The sequence below is a fragment of the Balaenoptera physalus genome (assembly GCF_965194825.1).
Source record: "Balaenoptera physalus genome assembly, chromosome: 16".
Lineage (NCBI taxonomy): Eukaryota > Metazoa > Chordata > Mammalia > Artiodactyla > Balaenopteridae > Balaenoptera > Balaenoptera physalus.
In genome coordinates, this window is record NC_138898.1 from 11512339 (window position 1) to 11535549 (window position 23211).

At 53.9% G+C, this 23211-nt stretch overlaps 1 long non-coding RNA gene across 3 annotated transcripts; it reads right to left on the minus strand.

The window, feature by feature from the left end:
• Positions 1-1295: 1295 nt before the first annotated feature.
• Positions 1296-22753, minus strand: LOC309644935. Of its 3 annotated transcripts, none has more exons than XR_014254664.1 (4): positions 22405-22753; positions 17101-21728; positions 2046-3597; positions 1296-1406 (listed from the first exon to the last, which is right to left on the minus strand). It is a non-coding gene; the product is annotated as an uncharacterized lncRNA (long non-coding RNA). The 3 variants fall into 3 exon arrangements; XR_014254665.1 differs by having other exon boundaries at positions 2046-3378; positions 3499-3597; positions 17101-22753; XR_014254666.1 differs by having other exon boundaries at positions 17101-22753.
• Positions 22754-23211: the final 458 nt, after the last annotated feature.

Genomic DNA, 23211 nt, shown 5'->3' on the forward strand with positions numbered 1-23211 from the left:
CATTCGCTCCACAAACCCATCCTTCAGTCTCCAGACCCTGGGCTGTCACCCTCTGCAGGGTGACAGCAGAGAACAAGCCAGGCACAGGCTCTGGTTTTTCAAAGCTGGTGGGAAAGGCAAACCCAACAGGAAGTGGAACAGAATGAACCAGAATTAGTGCCTGGGCACCTGAGCGACACCACTCCAGAGCCAGCCGCTGATGTGAACCCTGGCACCACCCGAAGTGACCTTGACACAAGTGATGGCTCTCTGTCCCCTCTTCTGGGTGTTCAATGACAATCATGATCATAGCCAGCACTTACGTGGCGCTTCCTGTGTGCCAGGCCCTCATCTGAGCACTTTACGCAGATGGCTTGTTTATTCTCACCAGTCCTCCGAGGGAGGGACTGTTAGCTTTCCCATCTTACACGTGAGGAAACCAAGGCCCAGAGAGGTTAAGTGACTTGCCCAGGGACACACAGAGGTAGGCCCAGGAAGGTAACATTGTGAAGTCACACACAGGGTCACAGATGTCAAATTCAGGATGAAGTCACCTTTGGAGGGAGGGTGGGGTCTCCCACGGTCTCTGCATGTTTCATTTCTCTCTTGGAGGTGGGAATGTGGCTGCTCATGCATTATTTCTGGACTTTTTTCACAAGCAATCCGCAACAGCACGTAGCCACACAGCCACATTACGTAGAGTGACTAACAGTGGACACGGGGCTGACCTTTGACCCAGCTCTGTCTGACTCGGGGCTGAAACCAGCCTGGGCGAGGGGGCCCCTCCCAGCCCCCCTCAGCCTCTGGGCCCTCCAGGCTCTCAGTGACGCAGCTGTGGTGGCGTTTGGCAACCCGAGCTGCCCGCAGTTACGACAGGCCCAGCATCTGCCAGCAGGGGCGGGGTGGGGGGAGCCCCAAGCCTACCCCTGCCTCTGCCAGTTCGGTTGACCCCTCCTCCCAGCAGCCCCTCTCCTGGCTCCACCTTTCCTCATAGTCTTCACCAGCTGATATCACAATTGCTGACAGCGACCAGAAAGTCAGCAAGCGCCTTGAGGGCAGGACACCTGTCTGTGCTGTCACCACTCTCTCCCCAGAACCAGCATACAGCTGGCCCTCAATAAGTACTTGCTGAACAAACAAATGCAAAACTGGATAAATGAATTGCAACCCCTCCCTCCCTTTCTTCTTTCCTTCCTTCCTGCCTTCTTTCCACAGATAGTTATTGAGCACCTACTATGTGCCAGGCTCTGTACTAGGCACTGGGAGACACAATGGTGAATGGAACAGGCAGAGATCTCTGTCCTCGAGGAGCTGATGTTCTAAAGAGGATGCTGGGACTTCCCTGGCGGTCCAGTGGTTAAGACTCCGCACTTCCAATGCAGGGGGCGCGGGTTTGATCCCTGGTTGGGGAACTAAAATCCCACGTGCTGCGTGGCGTGGCCAAAAAAAAAGAAAAAAAATTTAAAAATATATAGAGGATGCTAGTCACCAATGCAGTCATCCTGCAAACAAAGTGCAGAACTGCAGCTGGAGAAGGCGCAGGGGGATGAGGCTCTGGGTGCCGTGGGCACCTGTAGCAAGTGGCTGGACCTCTGGGGGGTGGGAGTGTCTCCTGGTGGAGGTGTGACCCTGCAGCGGCTCATTGGGCAACGCAAAGTTTGCACCTCCTCAGGAGGCTCAGCGAGGACAGCCGCGGGAGTGAGTGGGACACACGTTATACAAGAGGAAACCCTGGGGCGCTGACCCTGCCCTCCCATCCCGGAAGGGTCTCTGAGGAAGTGACGCCCTGAACACAGAGCCGGATCCGTGGCGACCGCGAAGAATCGTCCCTTCCCGGCAGAGGCACCAGCCATGCAAAGGCAGGAAGGCTGCCACACCCCTAGGAAGCTGGAGGCTTTGCACGGGATGCCCCCTCTGGCCTGGCTTTCTCCTTTTGTGGAAAGGGAACAGTCCCCCGTCCACCCCCACAAGCAGGGATGCTGGTAGGTTCTCTGGGAGCCATTTATGGGCTGGGCAAGGCACTTGATCTAAATCCTACAGGGTGAGTTGTTTTCTCCCTGTCTTACCCGCTAAGCTGTGAGCCCTGTGGGAGAGGGCCCAGCACAGCCTGCACACAGTAGGTGCTCAGGGTGCGTCTGTGGATTAAATGAGCCAGTGAGTCTCAGATTCCTCATCTGTGTGATGGGGTAATGCTGGTGTGGCCAGGGGGAAGGAATGAACTTCTCTTTACAGCTGGTATTGTTTCCTCTCCCCAGTTCCTGGTGGTGGGTCAGGCCTCTGTGGACCCCCTCGAGCCCTGGAAGATGACCGTGTCTGCGGGCTTGGGGAGACGGAGATGAGAGTGTAGACTGAACAGCTCTCCAACTCCAGACTTGGAGGCAGGATCCTGAGGTACTTAGAAGGAAATGACAAGCAGCCTCATTTACAATTGAAGGAAACTGAGGTACAACAACAAAATAATAAAATCTAATGCTTACTGAGCTCTTACTCCAAGCCAGGCACAGTGCTAAGCCCTTTGACCCAAGTTCTTTCATTTAATCCTCCCAATGATCATCACTGTCGGAAGCTAATACCGTGACCCCTATTTTACAAGTGTGGAAATGAAGACTCGGGAGGTAAGTCAAGACCATGCCTCCTGTTAATGGGGGATCTGGCTTCAGAACCCAGAATCATAAACCTGGCACTTCCTGAGGGGAGGTGGGGGTAGGAGGGAAGGGATGGGGGACACCTGGGAGAGATGGACGATAAGCCCTTGTCTGGGGGCTAAGGGCAGTGGAATAAATAATTGCAAGAGTGAGGGAACCAGGGTCAGTTCCATGTTCTTCCTACCCTGAATGGCCCAGGGCAGTTTGGAGAACCCCAATTCTAGCCCACCCCAGCAACTTAGAATTTACTCTGCTTTGTTCATTCATTTATTCATTCATTCAATCATTCACTCAACAGAAAACAAAATACAGGATGACACAGATCAAACATATCCCTGTAAACAATAAATGTAAATGGGTTGAATGGGTCTATTAAAAAACAAAGACTCATATTAGATCAAAAATCAAAATCTCTTCATTTATTCATGGGCCAAATATTTATTAAATGCCTAAAAGATTCAAGGTCCTGTTTTAGATTCTAATGATAGAACGTAAAAATAAAATTTCTGTTAAAGAAGGAAAAACACTGGGAAAAGGAGATCCAGGGAGAGAGATCTGAAGGTGCAAAAACTGTGAGGCTGCAATGAGTTGGAGGATGGAGGAGCCGAAAAGGGGCCGGTGTGGTTGGAGAAGAGCACTAGTGAGCAAGCGTGGTGGGGTGAGGCAGGCAAGGCCTGCCAGGTCAGGTCCGGAGAGCAGAGGCAGCACCAAGGGGGGCCGAGATGCAGAGGAGCCGGGTCCTGCTTACCTAGAGCTGTGGGGCAGTGACTGCTCCTCACTCTCCCGGCAACCCCACCTGGGACTCTTGACCCTTCCCCCACTGAATACAGCCAAGATGACCTCGCCCAGCCTCCTCCCCGGGAAGAAGACTTACCATGAAATGAAGGCCTACTGGGTGCCAGGCTCTGCCATGGGTGGTTTACATGCTTAATTAGCTCACTAAGTCCTGCCATCAGGTTAGTTTTCTCCCATTCTGCAGAAGAAAAAACTAAGCCTCAGAGAGGTAGAGTGACCTGCCTGAAGCCACACAGCCAGACAATAGCAGGCCTGAAGTTTGAACTTGGAGTATCCAACACTATGGTGTGCCTTCTTGGTGCTGCATAGCTGCCTCCCAGGAAATGGCAGTGGAGAGGTCTCAGCTGGCTGTGTCCTCACATGGGTCCCCTGACCTCTACGACTTCAATTCTCCATCTGGGAACCCGCATGCCAGGTCAGTGTCGAGACCTGGATGACTCCCTCCCTCCGGGATGTGGAGTTCCAACGTGCTGAGCTGGCGCTTCTGATTCCACCCCCACAATGACTCCATTTGACAGAGGAGGAAACTGAGGCTCAGAGGGGGAAGTGATTCTTCAGGGTCACAGCCTTGGGACTCCCGAGGGCCTGGGACTTTTGCTGAGTCTGTTCATTGGATGATAAGAATGGGGACCCCCCCCAAGGATGCAGAGACTTTGGGATGGGATGGAAGGACAGGAACAAGGACACACAGGCAATAAGAGAGAGCAGGCCTGGAACCCAGGACACCAGCTCCCAGCCTCTGCCCCTCACTGCATCCTGGGGAAGGCGGGGGCCTGGCCCCTGGGTCCGGATTATTTCCTGAGAAGGGGGAGGGGCCACGGGAAGTCTCCCCCCATCACCCCACTCAGGTCCTGCCCAAACAGGAAATGCCAGGCAGTCCCCCCACCCACACCCCAGGGCCGTGGGAAAGCTTTGCCTGGGATCCAGTGCTTCCAGCTCTGGCCCAGCCTCACTGGGGATCTAGACCCTAACAGGGCCTGCGTGACCTTGGACAAGGTCCTTCTCCTCTCGGGGCCTCAGTCTCCCGCTCTGTAGTCACAGAACTCTGCCACCTCCCGGCTGTATGACCTCAGACAGGTGGCTGTGCCCTTCTGAAGCTCAGCTCCCTCTTCTGTAAAGTAGGGGACAGTACACACAGAGTGTGCTCCACCCACGAGCCATTATCACCCCAGGCAAGGGTGTGACAGGGGAGGCCTTTGGAAAGATCCCTATGGCCCTCTGGGAAAGATGAGGCGCTTCCTTGGACTCAGGACCACACCAGGTACCTCTCTGCACCTCACTTTCCCAATTTGTAGAAGAGGCAGAGCCATGGCACGGGCTGAATCACAGGGATTGAATGCCAGGAAGGGGGGGCAGGGGGGAGGGGGCGGTTTCAGGCCACAGGGGAAGGTGGAATGAGACAGATTCAGGAGAGGTGCAGATGCCGGCTTTGGGAAGCCTGGAGAATGCGGCCTCCTGATTATTTACTGCTCTTTCCCAGTGAGAAAAGGCAGCCAGAATAGTGGAGGATGGGATGGGGGACAGGGCTGGACCCCATTTCTTGGGGACTTGCAGAGCTCTAATAGGGGGCAGGGTGGGAAGGGAAACAGGCCTGGAGCAGGGTGGCTCTGTTGCTCCTCCTGGTCCTTCCAGGCAGGAAGCAGGTGCTCCCAGCTGCCAGGCCTTGGATGGGTAGTTCCCAGAGCCTCCTTCTGAGCAAACCATGACTCCATGGAGTCACTTGAGGCTGGCACCTCAGAGAGGCACAGCAACTTACCCTAGGTCACACAGTAGAGTTGTCACCACTTCTTCAGACCCTCCCTAGACAAAGCAGGAGTCCCAACTATGAACAGGAATGAAGACCCCTGCCAGTTCCATGCTGGGGGGCAGCCTGAGCCCCAGACCCTGAAAAGACTTAGGGAAACTAAGGCACCAGAGAGGTCCTCTGGCTCTGAGGCACCAAATGTGCAATGGGCTTCTGTATTTGGGCCTCTCCACCTTCCAGTGCCAGGTATGTCCTGGGGCAGAAGAACCTGGGAAACGGGCCCAAGCTCTCTCATACCATCTTACAACCAGTGCCAAATTACAGCACTTCTCAGAAGCTGGCTTCTTTGTTGTAAAGTACAGTAGAAGGTGTGGTAAAGAAGAGAGAAACCGGATATGAAGCGTGCCCAGAGCATAGCTCAGTAAACTGGGGCTATAGTAGCTATTATTGTTAGAGATCTGTTACTTAATCCCTCTGAGCCTCAGTTTCCTCATCTGTAAAATGGGTTTAATAGTCCCTACTACAGAGTCCCACTGAGGATTCCAAGAGTTATCCCATGTAAAGCACTTACCGTGTGCCTGGCTCTTTTCTTCCACTTCTATTCCAACATCCCAGTGCCTGACACATGGTAGGAGCCCAATATGTCTTAGCTGTATTATTATTATTTACTGTTATTATTATTATCGCCCTGACTCCAGCTGTCTGAGATCTTGGGCAACTCACCAACTTCCTGCCTTGCTCAACTTCACTTTCCTCCTTCATAAAATCAAAATACAATAGCGCCTGCCTCCCAGAGCTGGACGAGGATGCATTCCTGCATTCCACAAACACTTATTAACCGTTTTTTTAGGAACTGGGGATATAGCTGGGAACAAAACAGAAAAAAAAAAAAAAAAAAAAAAAAACCTGCCTTCATGGAGCTGACATGCACATGAGGCAGACAGACAACATAAATTGGTATTTTATATAGTGTGCTAGAAGCTGATAAGAGCAGGGAAAGGCAGTCTGAACACGGGCTTTAGTAGTTTTATGTGGTGAGGCTGGATGAGAACGATGGGGAGGGGTGGAGAGGGTGAGGGGAGGCCACGCTGGGCCTGTGGGCTGCGTGGGGGTGGGGGGGGGGCTTTCTGTGTGGGGTGGGAGCCCTGGAGGGTTCTGAGCAGGGGAAGGATGTGGTCTGACCCAGGTTCTCCAGCAGAGAGTGTACTATAGGTGGATAAGGGGGGGTATGCAGGGGAATGAAGGGGGATGCCAGGAGATGGGGGGATGCAGGGGGATGAGGGGGGGGATGCAGGGGGATGGAGGGATGCAGGGGGATGAGGGAGGATGCAGGGGGGATGAGGGGGGATGGGGGGATGCAGGGGGATGAGGAGGGGGATGCAGGGAGCCCCAGAGGAGGTCGCTGCAATAAGAGGATGGGGCTGGACCAGAAGGGCAGCAGAGGAGGTGGGGAGACATGGTAGAATCCTGGGTCTGTTTTCAACCACAAATCTTCCTCAGGTGGATTTTCATCCCTCTTTGGCAGCTGAGGAAACAGAGCCTCAGAGAGAACTGGTGAGAACCCCGGGATTCCAAAGCCAGGCCAGGCCCCAGGAGGCCACGAGGCCTGGGAAGTGCTGCCCAGGGCCTTGGGCTGTGGCCCAGACAAGCTGGAAATCCTTGTCTCTGGGGCCACCCCTTGCCCAGACCTGCCCAGAAGGAGCAGTTGTGGGGCGCAGACCCTCACCCTCTGCTCCACAAACCTGTCAAACCTGCTGCCTGGGACACGGCTCCTCCACTAGGATGCCTGAGGATCGTTACCATTACCATTAGATAAGCAAGAAACTATCAGTACAAATTACATCAATAAACTCCATGCTCTAGGATGTTGAAGTAGATATTATCATGAACCCCAGCTGAAAACTGAGGACAGAGTTGGGGGGGCGTCACTGCCTGAGGTCACACAGTGGCAGGATTGGGACTCAGACTCCCAGATCTGCGGTTCCAGAAGCTGAGCTCTTGTCAAAGATGTAGAATGAAACAGGCTGTCCAGAGATTCCACTCAGCCCCTCCTTGTGAGGTAAGTGGGGAAACTGAGTCCTGGACAAGCTCAGGGACCTGCCCTTAGCCACACAGAGACCCCAAAGCAAGTCTGAGAGGCTGCTTCCCACAAGCTGGGCTGCTCTGGGCCCTGCAGGAAGCGGCCAGGGCTAGGACAGGCCCGCTGCTTTGATCAGCTTTACGAGCCCAGGCCCCCACCCCCTGCCACCTGGGACTGGGTCTTGTCACCAGCACTCGGGATATTAGGAGTCCCAGGAGAGTCTGCCAGCCGGGGTCTTGGCCCCATTTCCTCCAGCCTGGCCCTTGCCCTGCCCCTTGGCCTCAGCCCCTGGGAACAGGGCAGGAGGGTCCCCTCAGGCCGGATCCCCTCTCGGAGGGGCCTCCTGGCAGTTCCTCTGCAAACGCAAAACGAGCTCTCAGTCCCACCTCAGGGCCTTTGCCCTTGCAGTGGTGCCGGCTGCCTGGAGCCCACCAGCCTTCCCGAGCCGCTCCTCCTCCAAGTCACCTCCCTGTAAGAGAGGCCTCGCTGACCCCTGTCTAAAGCAGCTCCCACCTGTCACCCTCTAACTCAGCCTTCATTTAATTCTTCATTGCCTGTATCACCGTCTGGAGTTTTTTGTTTTGGGGTTTGTTGTTTTTTTTTTTGGCCACGCTGTGTGGCTTGCATGAGCTCAGTTCCCCGACCAGGGATCGAACCCATAGCCCCTGCACTGGAAGCGTGGAGTCCTAACTACTGGATGGCCAGGGAAGTCCCTGGAAATTTTCTTGCTCGTTCTTCTGCCTATGGCTTTTCTGCCTTCTCCCCCCAGGACAGGGACCTCCTCTGTCCCACTCACTCCTGTGTCCCCAGCACCCAGCATGGCTCTGGCACACAGTAGGTGCCCAGTAACCTTTTCTTGGGTGAAAGAATGATAAACTCTTTTAGGGGGCTGAGCTGTGGGCAGCCTGAGGCCCCAAAGCATTTCTCAGAGCCTCCCATCCCCTGACCCTCACATGTGCCTGGAAGATTCACTGGCACAGACGCTGCACACAGAGGGGAGTTTTAGCCTCGCTTTACAGATGAGGAAACAGAGGCTCAGAGAAGTGACATGACTTGCCCAGTGTCCCCAGCCTGAAGGAGCAGGGCTGGGATTCTATCCCAGGTCCCTCTCCCCCAGCACCCCTCAGGCCCCTCCCACATTCTACCTCCCCATCCTCCCATCCCCCTCTACCCACCTCACCCTGGGCCTGGCTCACATCTGTGATGGCTCCTGACAAAAGCATCAGAGGACAGATGTCCGACCAGCCAGGCCGGTTCTGGGGCGGGCATGGGGACACTCCCCGCCCCCCTGGAGTGATGTCGAGAGATGACAGTGGACACCTGCTCCCACACCTGCCCCTGCCTCCTCACCCTCATTCAGGCCCTTCAAGTCCCCCAACACCCACAAGGCTACAATGGATGGTTTGTTCTCAGAGACCCCAGGAGGCCCAATCCCCACCCCCTCGGCTCCCCGTCTGCGCTCTGTGACCTTGGACAGGTGGACCCCTGCCCTGGCCTAAGGAGAGAGCAGCAAGTGGGAGTTTTCCATCTTTCTGCGCACACACTCTGGCAGGCCGCCTCCCCGCTCACCCTGGCCAGCTGGGGAAACGCAGGGCGCAGGGGTGGGGAGCGTGTGGGCATCTGCTGAAGGCAGGCTGGTTCCAGTTTTCACAGAGTTTGCTAGGCTTCCCAGCAACCCTGGAGGCAATCTGTGATCATCCCTTATTCCAGCTGGGACAACGGAGGCCCAGACTCAGAGAGGGCAAGGCACTTGCCCAAGGTCACACAGCAAGCAAGACCAGACCCCCACTGTGTGTGTTTTTCCTGTTCTTCTAACTTGTCCCTCCTTGGTCCATCATTGTCACTATAGCTGAAAACTATACTTGCTTTCAATTTGGCTGAAAACTTGGCTGAAAACCTACTATGCATCAGGCATTTAGCCAGGTCCAAATTCATTGAAAAATACTTATTCAGCAGATACGGATTTGTCAGGCACGGGGCTGGGTTTGGGGATAGAGCAGAATGAGACAGACAGGACGGTCCTCAGGGGCTGACCTTCCAGTGGGAAGACAGAGAATTAACAAGCCAGGGAAGAAACCAACCCGATGATTCAGATGTGATAAGGGTGACAAATGGAAGAGACTTTAGAGTGAGGTCGACTGCAGGGCGCTCTGAAGAGGAGAGTTTTGGGCTGAAACCTAGAAAAGGAGGAGTGGCCAAGTGAAGAGGAGAAAGTGGGTCCCAGGCAGCTGGACCCCTGAACGCCAGGGCCCTGAGGTGAGGGAACAACTGGTGTGTTTGAGGCACAGCGAGGCAGGTGAGGGGGAGGGAACCAGGAGGGGGGATGTCTGAGAGTTGGAGGGGGTCATTCAGGGCCTGGGAGACGGACGAGGGGAGAAGCGGCACTCACTACCCAGAACAAGATGGGTCTCAGTTTTCTCATCTGAAAATTAGGTTCAGCTGCTCCTGTGGTTACAAAAAGACCCCGGGCCTTTAAAGAGGGTGGGGCCTGCCATTCCTGACGACTGTGGGGTCATGAGACCCCCTCCTGCTCTGGGGGGACCCTTCTTGTACCTCTCCCTCCCTGACTTAAGAAGGGTCAGGGGACTTCCCTGGTGGCGCAATGGTTAAGAATCCACCTGCCAATGCAGGGGACACGGGTTCGAGCCCTGGTCCGGGAAGATCCCACATGCCGCGGAGCAGCTAAGCCTGTGCGCCACAAGTACTGAGCCTGCACCCTAGAGCCCACGAGCCACAGCTACTGAAGCCCGCGTGCTCTAGGGCCCGTGCTCCGCAACAAGAGAAGCCACCGCAATGAGAAGCCCGTGCACCACAACAAAGAGTAGCCCCCGCTCGCCGCAACTAGAGAAAGCCCTCACGCCAACGCAACCAAAATTTAATTAAATTAAAAAAAAAAAAAAAAAAAAAGAAGGGTCAGGCAGAGGAAAGAGCCTGGAGCAGGAGGTTCTGGATTCTGAGATCTTGGGTGAATTGATGGCCCTCTGGGAAGCTCAGTTTCCCCATCTGTAAAATGGGCACAGCCCTGCTCCCCACTTCCCCAGGCCGGTGGCCAGGTTTCAGAGGATGGGCTCGGCACTCAGCAGGTGCTCCATTTAACAGGGCTCTGATCTCCTTCCTTGGGGGTGAGGTGGGGCATTGCTTAACCCAGTGGAAGCTCAAACCTGCTAGGCAGCTGGACCTGTGAGCTCAGGCCCTGTCCTGCTTTGAGCTGGCAGGTTCTTAGCCCTGCCTCAGGCCCAGAGAACCAGCTCCTCCACCTGCCTGCTGGGGTGAGTTGCCAGGTTTGGGACCATCAGAGTGGTCACCCCTGAGATTCAGGGTTGGAGAGGCTCCAGGGCCAGTCATTGCCCACCCAGACAGGGGCCTGGGAGAACCCAGATTCCCAGCATCCAAACTGCCCCATCACACAGACGAGGAAACTGGGGCTCAGAGAGAAATGACTTGTCTGAGGACTCAAGAGACAGGGCTTTTGTAACTTATTCCACAAATAATTATTGAGCTCCTACTATGTGCCAGGCCAAAATAAATGAGCAGGGATCAGACAAGCTTCACTTCTGTGGCCTTCACAGCCCCATGGGAGAGATAGACATTGAACCCTTCAAGAGTGGTGTGCACCATGCTTTGCAGAAATGCCTGGGTTTGAACCCCGTGTTGTCACTTGACAGCTGTGTGACCTTTGGCAAATGACTTAACCACTCTATGCCTGATTCCTCATATATAAAATGGGAGATTATAATAGCACATACCTCATAGGGTTGTTCACAGTTCTTACATAAGGAAAATGCTCTCTACAGCTATTGTTTTCTCTTTTTTTTTTTTTTTTTTTAATCTTTTGGCCATGCCGCACAGCATGAAGGATCTTAGTTCCCTGACCAGGGATCGAACCCGCACCCCCTGCATTGGAAGTGCAGACTCTTAACCACTGGACTGCCAGGGAAGTCCCAAGCTATTGTTTTCTGTTCTTTCATTTTACAGAAATTTATTGAGTGCCTACTACGTACCAGGCTCTGGTCTGGGAGCTGAGAACACAGATGTGACCAAGATGACATATTCACTGACCTTGTAGGGGTCTAGTCTGAGCCCAGGTGTCTGACTCCCAGGCCAGCAGCTTCCAGCCCCACCGCCTCCTCCAGGAAGCCTTCCGTAATGACCCTGGCCTGCTGAGAGCTGCCTCGCTCTGGGATTCTGTAGGCCAACTCTGACACCGGCCCTGCCACCCACCAGTGCCCAGAGCCACTCATCCAGAGCTGGCGCCTATCTCAGGATGGAGGGGAGGGCCTAAGCACTGGCAGGATGTTTTATCCATCAAGGTCCTGACAGATGCCAGGAGACGGGTGGGGTGGAGGTGGTGGTGAGAAATGACTTTTGCAGGCAGGACAGTGCCTCCCCGTCCCGGTCTGGCTCTCCCCCAGGCAGTCCCAGCCCTCTATCACATGGGTCCTCCCCTAGGCCCGGCCACAGGGAACTGAACACAGAGAGGCCTGGGACTTTTCTAGGGCACATAACAAGCTCCCAGTCTCAGCCAACAGGCAGAGACCGTAAACTGAGGGCCCTCGGACCAAGCCAGACCCACAGAGGGACAGAGGAGTCATTTCGGCTCCCACAGGGTTTGAAACAACTTCAATTCCTTGCCCCAGATTTCCATCAAAATCCAGACTTCCCATTTCCCATGGCAATGGGCCGAGTTCCCCGCATGACAGTGAATCCTGCCCACCACAGTCCCCACCAAGCCCCATTGCCCCACTCTTCACTCATTTAAGTACCTGCCTGTGCACTTATGTGTCTATGTGTGCACGTGTGTCGTCACTGCACACACATTTGTCCCTACATACTCTTGTCTGTCTGTGCCCACATGTCTACCCTGGAGCACACACTTACCCTTTTGTACGTGTGTGTCATCTGTGCACACAACAGCATGCGGTCTCCTCCCATGCTCTGGTGTGAGCTAAGTGTGTGTAGTTGCCCTCACCACACATGTGCACTAACTCAGGTCTGCCTTGAGGTCCGAGGAGGCCAGAGCTCCCCATGGCCCCCAAGTTGCTCAAGTACTCCACTCCCAGGCCTGCAAGTGTCCACTGTACCCACTCCACACCTTCCATGGGGGCTTCTGACTCCACAGGGACCCTGCGAGGCCTAGAAAGGGTAGGTGAGCTGAGCCCTGACCCTCGTTCTGAGCCTGAGGCCTCCTTCTGCTGCTCTGGGGCTACTTGGGTGATGGCGAGGAGCGGGCTCGTGTTGGGGGGACTCAGCCTCCTGCCCTGGGGATCAGACTCAGCCCTCCCCACTCCGATCTGTCTGTTGCTGCTGCTCTGGGGTGTGTCTGCAGGCAGGGACCTGCCCATGGCCTTGCACCCACAGGAACCCAGACACTTGTCACAGACCATAAAATGATCACAGGAACACAGACTCTCCTATACACTCATGCACACACATACCCCCAAATACACAGCAGACACACAACACTCAACACATACCTGACACCTGATCAAAAAAACAGACATGTGACACCCATACCCAATCACACAAAATCCCAGACACACAACACACATACACACTGCACACACCCACAGACACCTATGAATACAGAAGCACAAAGAGCCCCAAATCAGACACACAATGCCAATGCACAGACACACATAGATACACAGAAATATACAACACCACACACAGACACACATCCCAGGCGCCCACATCACAGACACGCACTCACACGGGCACTTGCCATTCAAGGCCACCCCAGCTGACCCACACTGTCACCAGCACCATCGGGAGCTCTGTCCCTCTTGTTCCCTGCTGCCTGGCATCTGCCTCCTCCAGGAAGGCTCCCCGGATGGCACCCAGCCTGCCCATCTGACATAACCCCACATCCATCCCTCCCCTCTACTCCTCCAACAGTGGATTCCCAGGCTGTGCTTGCAACAATTTATCAATTAAACATTTTTTTTTCAGGAGCTCCCTGGTGATCCAGTGGTTAGGACTTGGAGCTTTCACTGCCAGGCCTGGGTTCAATCCCTGGTCAGGGAACTAAGATCCCACAAGCCATGCAGTGGGGCCAGAAAAGACAAAAAACATCTTTTTTCACACCTAACAACAGGATTAACTGGACAACAAGGGCCCTCTCTCCACACCCAATGACCAGCCCCAGTGGGATGCATTGAGAGGGCAGGGCGAGAACCAAGTACCCAAGGACAAAGCCTGGTTCTGCCCACCCTGCCCTTTATATCCCTGTGCCTTGGTTTCCCCAGCTGTGAAATGGGGACAGTAAGAGTTGCTGTAAGAATGAATGAGCTGATTCCCATAAAGGCTCTGAAAAAGGAAGGGATCTCGATACTCATTGCTATTGTTGGAGTGGGTGTTACCTCCCTCTTCAGAGGCAGCCCGGGTTTGCAGCTTTTTCGGGGATCCTCCATCATGGTTTCCCCTTTTGGACTTCTGAGCTCCCCATGGGCAGGGATGGTGTCTATCTTGCTCCTCACTGTTTCAGCTAAGTAAATGCTGGTGGAATGAATTAATACATGAGGGAAGGAAGGAAGGAAGGAAGGAAGGAATGAACCAGTCCCAGGCCCTGTTACAGCTGGCCCAGCTCTGGGAGGCAGCGGGAAGACCATTTGGCAAGATCAGGCCCCAGAGAGCAAAGGCTTGGACCAGAATACCGGCAGACACATCTCAGATGGTGGGGTTTGCTGCTATAAATCTGTTGGGAAAGGCGAAAATATTCTTAGAAACACTTAAATTGCTTGAAATGCATGGAAGACTTGTTCTCCTACCCCATCTCTCCTACTGTCCCCTTGGTTATCTGCTCCAGCCACACTGGCCTCTTGGTTGTTCCTTGAACACACCAGCCAAGTTCCTACCTCAGGGCCTTTGCACTTGCTGTTCCCTCTGCCTGGAATGCTCTTCCTGACCCTCAGATAGGTGTGGGGCTCCCTCCCTCACCTCCTTCAGGTCTCTGCTCAAATGTCACCTTCTCAGTGAGGCCAGTCCTGACCCCCCTCCATCCCACTGCTGAAAGCAGCCCCTCCCTGTTCAGCTCTATTTTATGATCTGTCCTTTGGCTGCCACTCCTCTCCACTGCTCTCACCACTACCTGATGCTGTTCTTTGGTTTGTTGCTGGTCTCCCTGTGAACTCCCTGGGGCAGGATCTTGCTTTATTCAAAGTTGTAACTCCAGCACCTAGAACACTGCCTGGCACATATTAGGTGCTCAATAAACATATGTTGCATGACTAAACAAATAAACACAATAGAATACAAAGGAATGGAAGGTCCTGGAACAGACTGGAACACGCAGTAGAACGGAAACTGCAATGAAATGGACCTGATACACCACGACAACCCAACACAGCGCAGCAAAGCCAGACTGACCCTCAAGGCCTCAACAGTACTGGACGGAAGAACCAAAACCACCTCTTCAAACTATTATCCAGACCCCAGTGGGAACCATCGGGGGCAGGTGGCTGAGAGCTGCATTTGGACTGGGGGGGTCTTACCTCACTGCCTCTCCCCCCAGCTATCCTGCTCTGAGGGCTTTTCCGCCCACTAGGTCCCTGTTCCTGTCCAGCTGGACAGGTCAGGGGTGGTTTCTGGTCTGGGCACCAGGGTACTGGCTCCTGTCTGGGGTGATTCCTGCTGACTCACTGGTCACGGCTCTGGACAGGATCCCATGGGCCTGATCATGTTGGAGGTGGGGGGACCATGGCCAGAGGGATGAGACACCAAGTCTTTTGTGTGTGTGTGTGTGTGTGCGCGCGCCTGGGGAGTTGGGGGTTGGGCTGGCCACGGGCTGCTTCTCCCCCTCACTAGTGGTTTCTACTTCACCTCTCCTGCCTGCAAGGCTCTGAAAGGTCCTGGCCCCCTCCCCGCAAGCTACCTCCCAGACCTGACCAAGGCCCTGGTTAGCCTCCTGGTTATGAAAGAGAAAGAGAGAAGACTTAGGGTCGCCCCCTCTCCCCAAAAAGCCTCCATGCGGGAAGGCTGACTGGTGAGAAACTGCCCTCTGCCCAACACAGATTCAAGCCTGACCTTGAAAACCCCAATTCACTTGTGGGGCGGAGTCCTGGTCCAAGGCTTGGGCCTGTCAGGACAAGGGTGATCTAGGGGGACCCTGCCTGTCTGCCTGGAGGGTTGGAGGGGTCCTGATTCCAACTGAAGCATTTTCGTGGCACCTCCCTCTCCCTAGCCTTCTCCCTAATCTGCCTCTGAGACAGGACAGTTCTCCCCCTAAATCTACCTGTAATCTGGCCATGTCTCACCACTTCTGTTGCCCCTCTGCTTAAGACCCTCCAGGGGCTGCCACCTCGCTCAGAGCAAATGTCAAATCTTCACCACGGCCTGATTATCTGCCCACCCCGTGCCCTCACTGACCTCATCCCACCACGCCTACTCTGCTTCAGCCACACTGGCCTCCTTGTTGCTCCTTGATTATGTCAGCCATGTTCCTGCCTCAGGGCCTTTGCACCTGCTGTTCCCCCTGCCTAAAACTCTTTCCCCAGATACTCACATGGTCCCCTCCCTTATTTCCTTCAAGTCTCTGTGGCATCACTTTCTGAGAGAGAACTTCCTTCACCCCCCACCCAACGTGGAGACCGCTCCCTCTGGCATCCTGGCTCCACCACCTGTGCCTGATTCTTCCCTCCTGACCCTTACGACAGCCCATGTTACTGCATATTCATCAGTGCTGGTCTGTCTCACTTGGTGGCATGACAGCTCCATGAGGGCAGGGAGGTTGCTGCTCTGTTCATTATTATATCCCACGTGCCCAGAGCAAGGCCTGGCCCACAGCAGGTGCTCAGTATCCTGGGGGCAGATAAATGAGTGAATGGATGAGCTCGAGGAATCGGGAGGGGAAGGAGGAAGAGGACACTTGAAAGCTCAGGTGGTCAGGGGGAGCCTCTCTGAGGAGGTGACATCTAAACTAAGCCTGGGGTTGAGAAAGAGCCGGTCCCTTGAAGTGTTTGAGGCAGAGGAAATAGCAAGTGCAAAGTCCCTGCGGCTGGAACCTGATCTACAAATTCAAGAAACAGAAAGAAGGTCATGAAGCCGAGTGTAGTACGTGTGTACATGGGGAACGGGGGTTAGGGTATTTAGGGACTGAGTTTGTTGCCTATAACCCAGGACGGGGGTGCAAGGATCCCACTCTGACACCGCAGGACCCCCTTCGTATCTGACTTGCTCCGGACAGATGGTTTTCTCTCCGTCCCGCCCCAAAACAGCCACAACTGGGATCTCAGCTCTCCGCCCACTCCCCAGGCTCCCCTCCCCTCCCCCTGTCCCCACCCACCTCCCCCCTTTCCCGTGGTGCTGGCAGCGCCGGGAAACTGTGACTCAGGAGTCTGGCGGGAGAGGGGCCTCCCTCCCCCAACGTCCGTCCGGCAGGCGGCCGGGCCGGAGCCAACCCTGGCCGACACCAAGGGCCCTCCCGCCTGACGTCCGACCGGGCTTGGGCCAGGGGTGTCCCCCCCCACCCCGGCCGCGCAGACACTCCACGTGGATTCTTGCTGGCAGCAAGAGAGGGAATAAGAGTGGCATCCCCAACCATGTATCCCTCCCAACTGCACGGGGGGGGGTTATCCCCACCTTCCAAGGGAGGAAACTGAGGTTCAGAGAGGCTGTTACGCTTACCCAGGTCACAAAGCAGAACTGGCAACCTGGGGAGGCAGTCCTGGCAGTGGCCGTGCCTAGTTGGCAAGTCTGGGGCAGGAGGCTGGGTGGAGTGTAGACAGACCGTGCACTTCCCCGGGCACCTCCCAGGCAGAAGGGACCTTGGGCTGCAGACCTGACCTTGGATCCCAACACCCCCCAGCACCAGAATCGGGGTCTCCCTTCTCTCACTAACCCTCCAACCCACACACACTCACCAAGAAACAGCCAGGCCAAGAATCCAGGAAGGAAAATATCCAGCAAAAGGGACACTGGGCGCTTCCTGGGGTGCCTTTACGCCCCTCCCCACTTCCTCATCAGCAGCCTCCCACCCATCAGCCAGTGACCTCAGCCGGACATGGTCACTTAATTTTGCAGAACACAAAACATTTTTCCCGGCCTTCCCCAAGGAAGGCTGTGGTGGGTCAGAGTGTGGGTTTCATCCAGTTCCTGACTGTCTGGGTTCAAATCCCAGCTCAGCCTCTTCTTAGCTGTTCAACCCTGGGCTGGTGCCTCTACCTCTCTGCACCTCAGTTTCCCCATCTGTACAGAGGGCCTTACAATAGAACCGCCTCCCAAGCCTGTTTTTAGTGTGGAATGAGTCGAGGCACACGGCAAGCGCTCAGTAATTGTTCCTGAGGTTCTCCGAGTCTGCAAGACTGGGTCTGTGCCGAGCTCAGCAAAGAGGCTTGGGGACCCCCGCCCCCATGCTCGTATTGAAAGCTCATCTGTGAAACTTCTCAGTCACACTCTCCATCCCGTTAGAGTTATATGTCCAAGTTAGATTTTTATTCTCTGGCATCCACGTAACAAGCCGAGTTATTATTATTCCTGGCCTAAAATGTGCTGTGGTTCTGGGGGAGTAATGGACCCAGGCTACGTTCTCTTCTGATGAGGTGGCGTCCAAGCATTTCTGGAAAACTGTGCACTGTTTTCCCATCCGAAACATTCAGCGTCACCATGGACGTGGGACTTGAAGGTAGATGCCGCTTCCACCCCTGGGCTGCCCAGCCCTTCCAGCCCCTCTGGAGAGGAGATTCTGGGAGTCCCTCACTCTCTTCTGCTCCCAGCCCCACCCAAACCAAGAGCATGGGATCTCAGGGTTGGAGAAACCTCTTCCCCTTGTGTCAGAAAATAACAACATTCATAATGATAACAGCAGGGGCAGGCTTCTTATTCCATCCTTAAAACTACCATCTGAGGGAATTTGTCTCCTTAGCACCCTTGAATGGGGAAGTGGAGGCCCAGAGAAGTGAACCGGCTTGCCCTAAGACACACAGCCAGGAATGAGCAAGGCGGATTGGAATCCAAGCAAGTCTGATAGAGAAACGCTGCCTTTTACGGCTTTCCTTAGCTTCCTCTGTAGAGGGACCGGAGACACAGCCCTGTTCTTGCTCTCCTTCTCCCTCCTGTTTCAGCTTGGGTTCAAGGTGGTTTGCAATCCAACGGGCCCAACTTCATCAATTCTTATCAGTGTGACCTTGGCTCACGAATTCCACTTTCTGCGCCTCAGTTTCCTCATCTGCAGAATGGGGGCAATGCACAGTCTCCCTCATTAGCATGCTGTGAGAATTCCCCAAGGTCATGGACACTAAAGAGTGCTGAGCTGGCAATTCCTCAATAAATTAAGCATAGAATTACTGTATGACCCCAGCAATTCCACTCCTAAGTATATACTCAAAAGAATTGAAAACAGGTGTTCAAACGAAGACTTGTACACAAACGCTCATAGTAACACTAGTCACAATAGACAAAAAGTGGAAGCAAATGTCCATCAGTTGAGGGATGAATAAACAAAATGTGGTATATCCATACAATAGACTACTATCCAGTAGTAAAAAGGAATGAAGTACTGATCCATGCTACAACATGAATGAACATGTGAAAGAGGCCAAACACAAAAGGCCTCATGTTGTATGAGTACATTCATATGAAATACCCAGAGAAGGCAAAGCCATAGAGACAGAAAGTAGGTTAGTGGTTTCCAGAGGCTAGAGGGAGGGGGGGAACGGGGAGTGACTGTTTCATGGCTACAGAGTTTCCTCTTGGAGTGATGGAAATGTTCTGGAACTAGATGGCGGTGATGGTTGCACAACAGCATGAATGCACTAAATGCCACTGAATTGCACACTTTTAAAAGGTTAAAATGGTAAATTTTATGTGTCTTTTACCACACACACACACACACACACACACACACACACAAAGTGCTTAGCCCAGTGCCTGGCGTACAGAAAGCATCCAGTGAAAGTTAGCCAGGATTATTATCTTATTTCAAGAGAATCTCGTTGTACTCAGGGCTTGGGTTCCAGAGTTGGCTTGTGAAGCTTAAATCAAGTCAAAACTACAATCCACAAAACCCAGGACCTGTTTTCCCTGCCATCCATCAACGGCTCCCATGCTTGGATCCTGTGGCCACATTTTCCATGCCATGTGGCAGCCAATAGGTAACTCTGGGTGATTCTGCCCAGCTGACATTGCAATTATGGGAAAAGAAAGACAGTACATCCCTATACACGGGATAAATAGAGACTCTGATGCCACATAGCGATGAGTATTATAAGGAAGAATGAAATGAGGGCTAGTTTAGCCAAGGTCATCAAAGAAGGCTCCTTGGATGAGGTGACTCAGGGAGCCAAGAGGATCTCTGTGATCTGCTCAGCCCTGCATGATTCACCCCCAACTCCCTCAGCCCCACCAGGCTGCCCCTGGTTCACCGCATTCTAGCAACACATTCTCTCAGTCACCTGGCTTGCTCTGTTCCCAGGACCTTTGCACATGCTGATCACTTTGCCAGGAGCCCTTTCCCCACATCTGCCCCCGACCAGCTGCTTCTCACTCTCTGGATCTTTTCTCAAACGTCACCTCCTCCGAGAGGCCCTCCTGGACTGCCCTGCCTCAAGGGGTCCCCAGCAGTCATCTTCTGTCACTTCCCCCTGCTTTATTTCTATCCTAGTACTCTTCCCACTTGAAATTATGTTTTTATGTGTCTATTATCTGTCTCCCCCGTTAAACTATCAGCTCCATGACAGCAAGGCTTTTGGTCTGTCTTGTTTTCTGGTGTATCCCCCTATGCCTCAAGCCTAGAACCATGCCTGGCACATAGTAGGTGTTCAAGAAATATCTGTGGAAGTAAAGCACAAATAAATGAATGAGTGAATGTGTGAGTGAATGAATGAAAGAATGCCTCTTTGCAGAGAGGATGGGGCTCTGTCCAGAAAAGGGCCAAGGGTTCCCCAAGGGCATGCAGTGGGAAGAGAGGTGACTCTAGTGGTCCCCTCTTGGCTCAGGACTTAGCCAGGGTGTCAGTGAGGCCCTGCTTGTTGACGAGGGGCTGTGGCCAAGGTAGCTCTGGTGACCGCAGCCCCATCTGTCTTCCTCCCTCTGGACGCCCACTCTGCCCACACAGTGTGGGAGCTCTGCCCGCCCAGCTCCCCAGCCCACGTCCTGGCTGTGACAGCCTCCAGCCCTGGGTGACCCGCAGGGACTTCCCCCAACAGGTGAAGTCTGGGGCAGGGAGAAAGTGCTAGGCAGTTACCAGTCTGACCTTGTGTTCCCGAAATTGCCATCCAGGAAGTGAGTAGGGGGTGAGAGAGTCAGTGCGGCTCTACTGAAGGCCCCCCCAGCACCCCGCCGCCCAGTGGCACTTGAGGCCCGGCCCTCAGTCAGGACGCCCAGTCCGAGTGACCCTGGGCGGGTGGGCACACTTCCCTGAGCCTCCAGTTCCTCATGAGTAAACGTGGGTGATAATTCTCACCTCATAGGGCTGTGTGAAAAAGAAATGGGGGCGTGTGAGCAAAATGCCTCCCACAGGTCCTGCCGTGGGGCTGCACGGGATATACTTACACTAATAGATATTGCATGGGATATGCTTATACGAAAAATGTATTTGCTGTTTATCTGAAATTCAAATTTAGCTGGGCATCCTGGGCTTTTTGTTGTTGTTATGGATCTTGTTTTTGTTGGTGCTAAATCTGGCAACCTTAGCCAGGCACGAAATGTGTTCAGCGATGTTCACTGAATGAACCAACGGAGCTAAAATATATTAGCTGAAAGCAGAAACAAATGAGGGAGCGGTTGAAAGCTCCGTTGTACAGGCATTATTATTATGCTTGTCATTGTTTTCTCACTTGTGGTTCAAAAGTTCCTGCCTCTGAGAACATTCCTGCTCCTGTCCCAGGCTCAGGCTGTTGGGGGAAGTTGGGACCTGCAGAGCAAAATGACTCACCCAAGGCCCTCAGGGCCTGTCGCTTCTGAGGCCAGGCCATCTGCACCCCCAGACAGCGATGAAAAAACCCACCCCAGCTGGGCATACGTGACCCCTCTGAATCTCAGAACAGCCCCACCAGGCTGGGACAGCTGCCCTCCCACCGTGCCGATGTGGAAAGTGAGGCTCCGAGAGGTGAAGGAATTCGTCCAAGCACACGGTGGCACCTCCTGGATGCTGCTTCTCATCCCGGGGCAGAACCTGGGGCCCAAGAGCCACAGCTGGCAGAGCTCCAGGCTCGGCTAGAACTGTGAGTCCCACGGCCCCATGCCTGCCCTCCCAGCCGCCGCTGGACGAGGAATTACTCAGACCCGGCTCAACTTCATGAAGGAAATTCCTCCCCCTGGCAGCCTTCCCACAAATCCCCAGCTCCATGGCCGGGAACTGCCTCCCCCAAGGCCCACTCACCTCCTGGCAGCAGCAGCAGATGTGGAAACCCAGGCTTGGCTCTGAGCTGGCAGACAGTGGGTGGCGGGTGGGGCTTGAGCCAGACACGCTCCACCAACGCAGCCAGCTCTGCATTTCATTCAGTCATTCAACAGACAGAGGCCCAGGCACCAGGCCCCTTTCTTGTGTTGGCTGGGGGGAAAAGTGGGTCAGATGATGAATGTTTAAAAAGCCCAACACACAGCAAGCGCTCAGGTATCTATCCTTCTCCTCTGAGCACCTACTGTGTGCTTGGCACCAGCCATAGGCCTGTTTGGCCTGTGAGGGGGACAGGATCACACCAGGAAATCAGAGTGAAGACTAGGAAGCTGCTGGAAACAGCTAATGCCCTCAGAGCCTATTCTATGGGGCTTGGGGTCCCGGCGTTATCTCACAGGGTCCCCGTAGCAACCCTCAGTGGTAGGACTGTTACTATCCCTGACACTCAAAGCAGGGCGAGACGACCAAGGCTCACAACAAGGATTAGCACTCGCTTTGATATCTCCCACATTTAGGGAGAATGAGCCGTTACTGAGGTAATAGCCATTACCTATTGAGTCAACTCCCTTCAAGGGGTGATCATTTATTCATTCCACAAATATTTAGTGAGACCTACCATGGGTCAGGCCCTGGGGACACAACAGTGAATAACACAAACAAAGCGAAAATTTTATACAGTACTGGTAAGAGCACAGGGTCTGGAGCCAGATGCCTGGGCTTTAAGTCCCAGCTCTGCCACCTACCAGCTGTGTGACCTTTAGCAAGTAACTTGACCACTCTGAGCCTCAGTTTCATTTTCTGAAAAATTAACAAGAGTAACAGTACTCACCTCCTGGGGCTGTGAGGATTGAATACATTTCTCCATGCAAAGTGCTGAACTCAGAGCCTTGTATACACTAACAGTTCAACACATATTGAGCCTTTTTCTTTTGAATCTCCTTTTTTCAGATGAGTAAACCAAGCCTCAGAGAAGTTACAGCACCTGCCCAGAGTGAAAAACTAGTTGAGGTGAAACTTGAATCCAAAGAGCCAAAGGACTTAGAGGGCCCCTCCTTCAGGTCCCCAGCCTCAGTCCACTCCAGTTCAGAGGGGTCCAGCTCCCTAGCACCCGCCCCACCCGAGGCACAACTTTTAACCGTGATCTTCAAGGCCCTCCAAGGACACCCTCGTGCAGTGTCCCATGAATCACCTGCATTTGAATCTCCACCGGGTGTTCATCTCCACCGGCCCTGCCCCCAGTGTGCAAACATGCCTGTGTCCATGCAGGGCCCTGGGGTCTGCATTTTAATAAGTGTTGCTGATGGTTGCTGTACTGGGGCCTAATGCAGCCAACTAGGCCAGGAGCAGGGCTGAGATGGAGGTCATCCAGGCAGAGGTGAAAGCATGAACCAGATGTGAGGTGGGCTGGAGTAAACAATGTTTTATTTCAGACAGGAGGGAGGGGGTGGGGAGGAAGGAAGGAAGGAAGGGAGTGAGGGAGGGAGGGATGAAGGGAGGAAGGGAGGAAGGAAGGAAGGAAGAAAGGAAGCAAGCGAGGAAGAGGAAGGAAAGAAAGAAGGAAGGAAGGAAGGAAGGGAAAAGAAAGGAAGAAAGGAAGGAAGGAAGGGGGAAGAAAGAAAGAAAGAAAGAGAGAGAA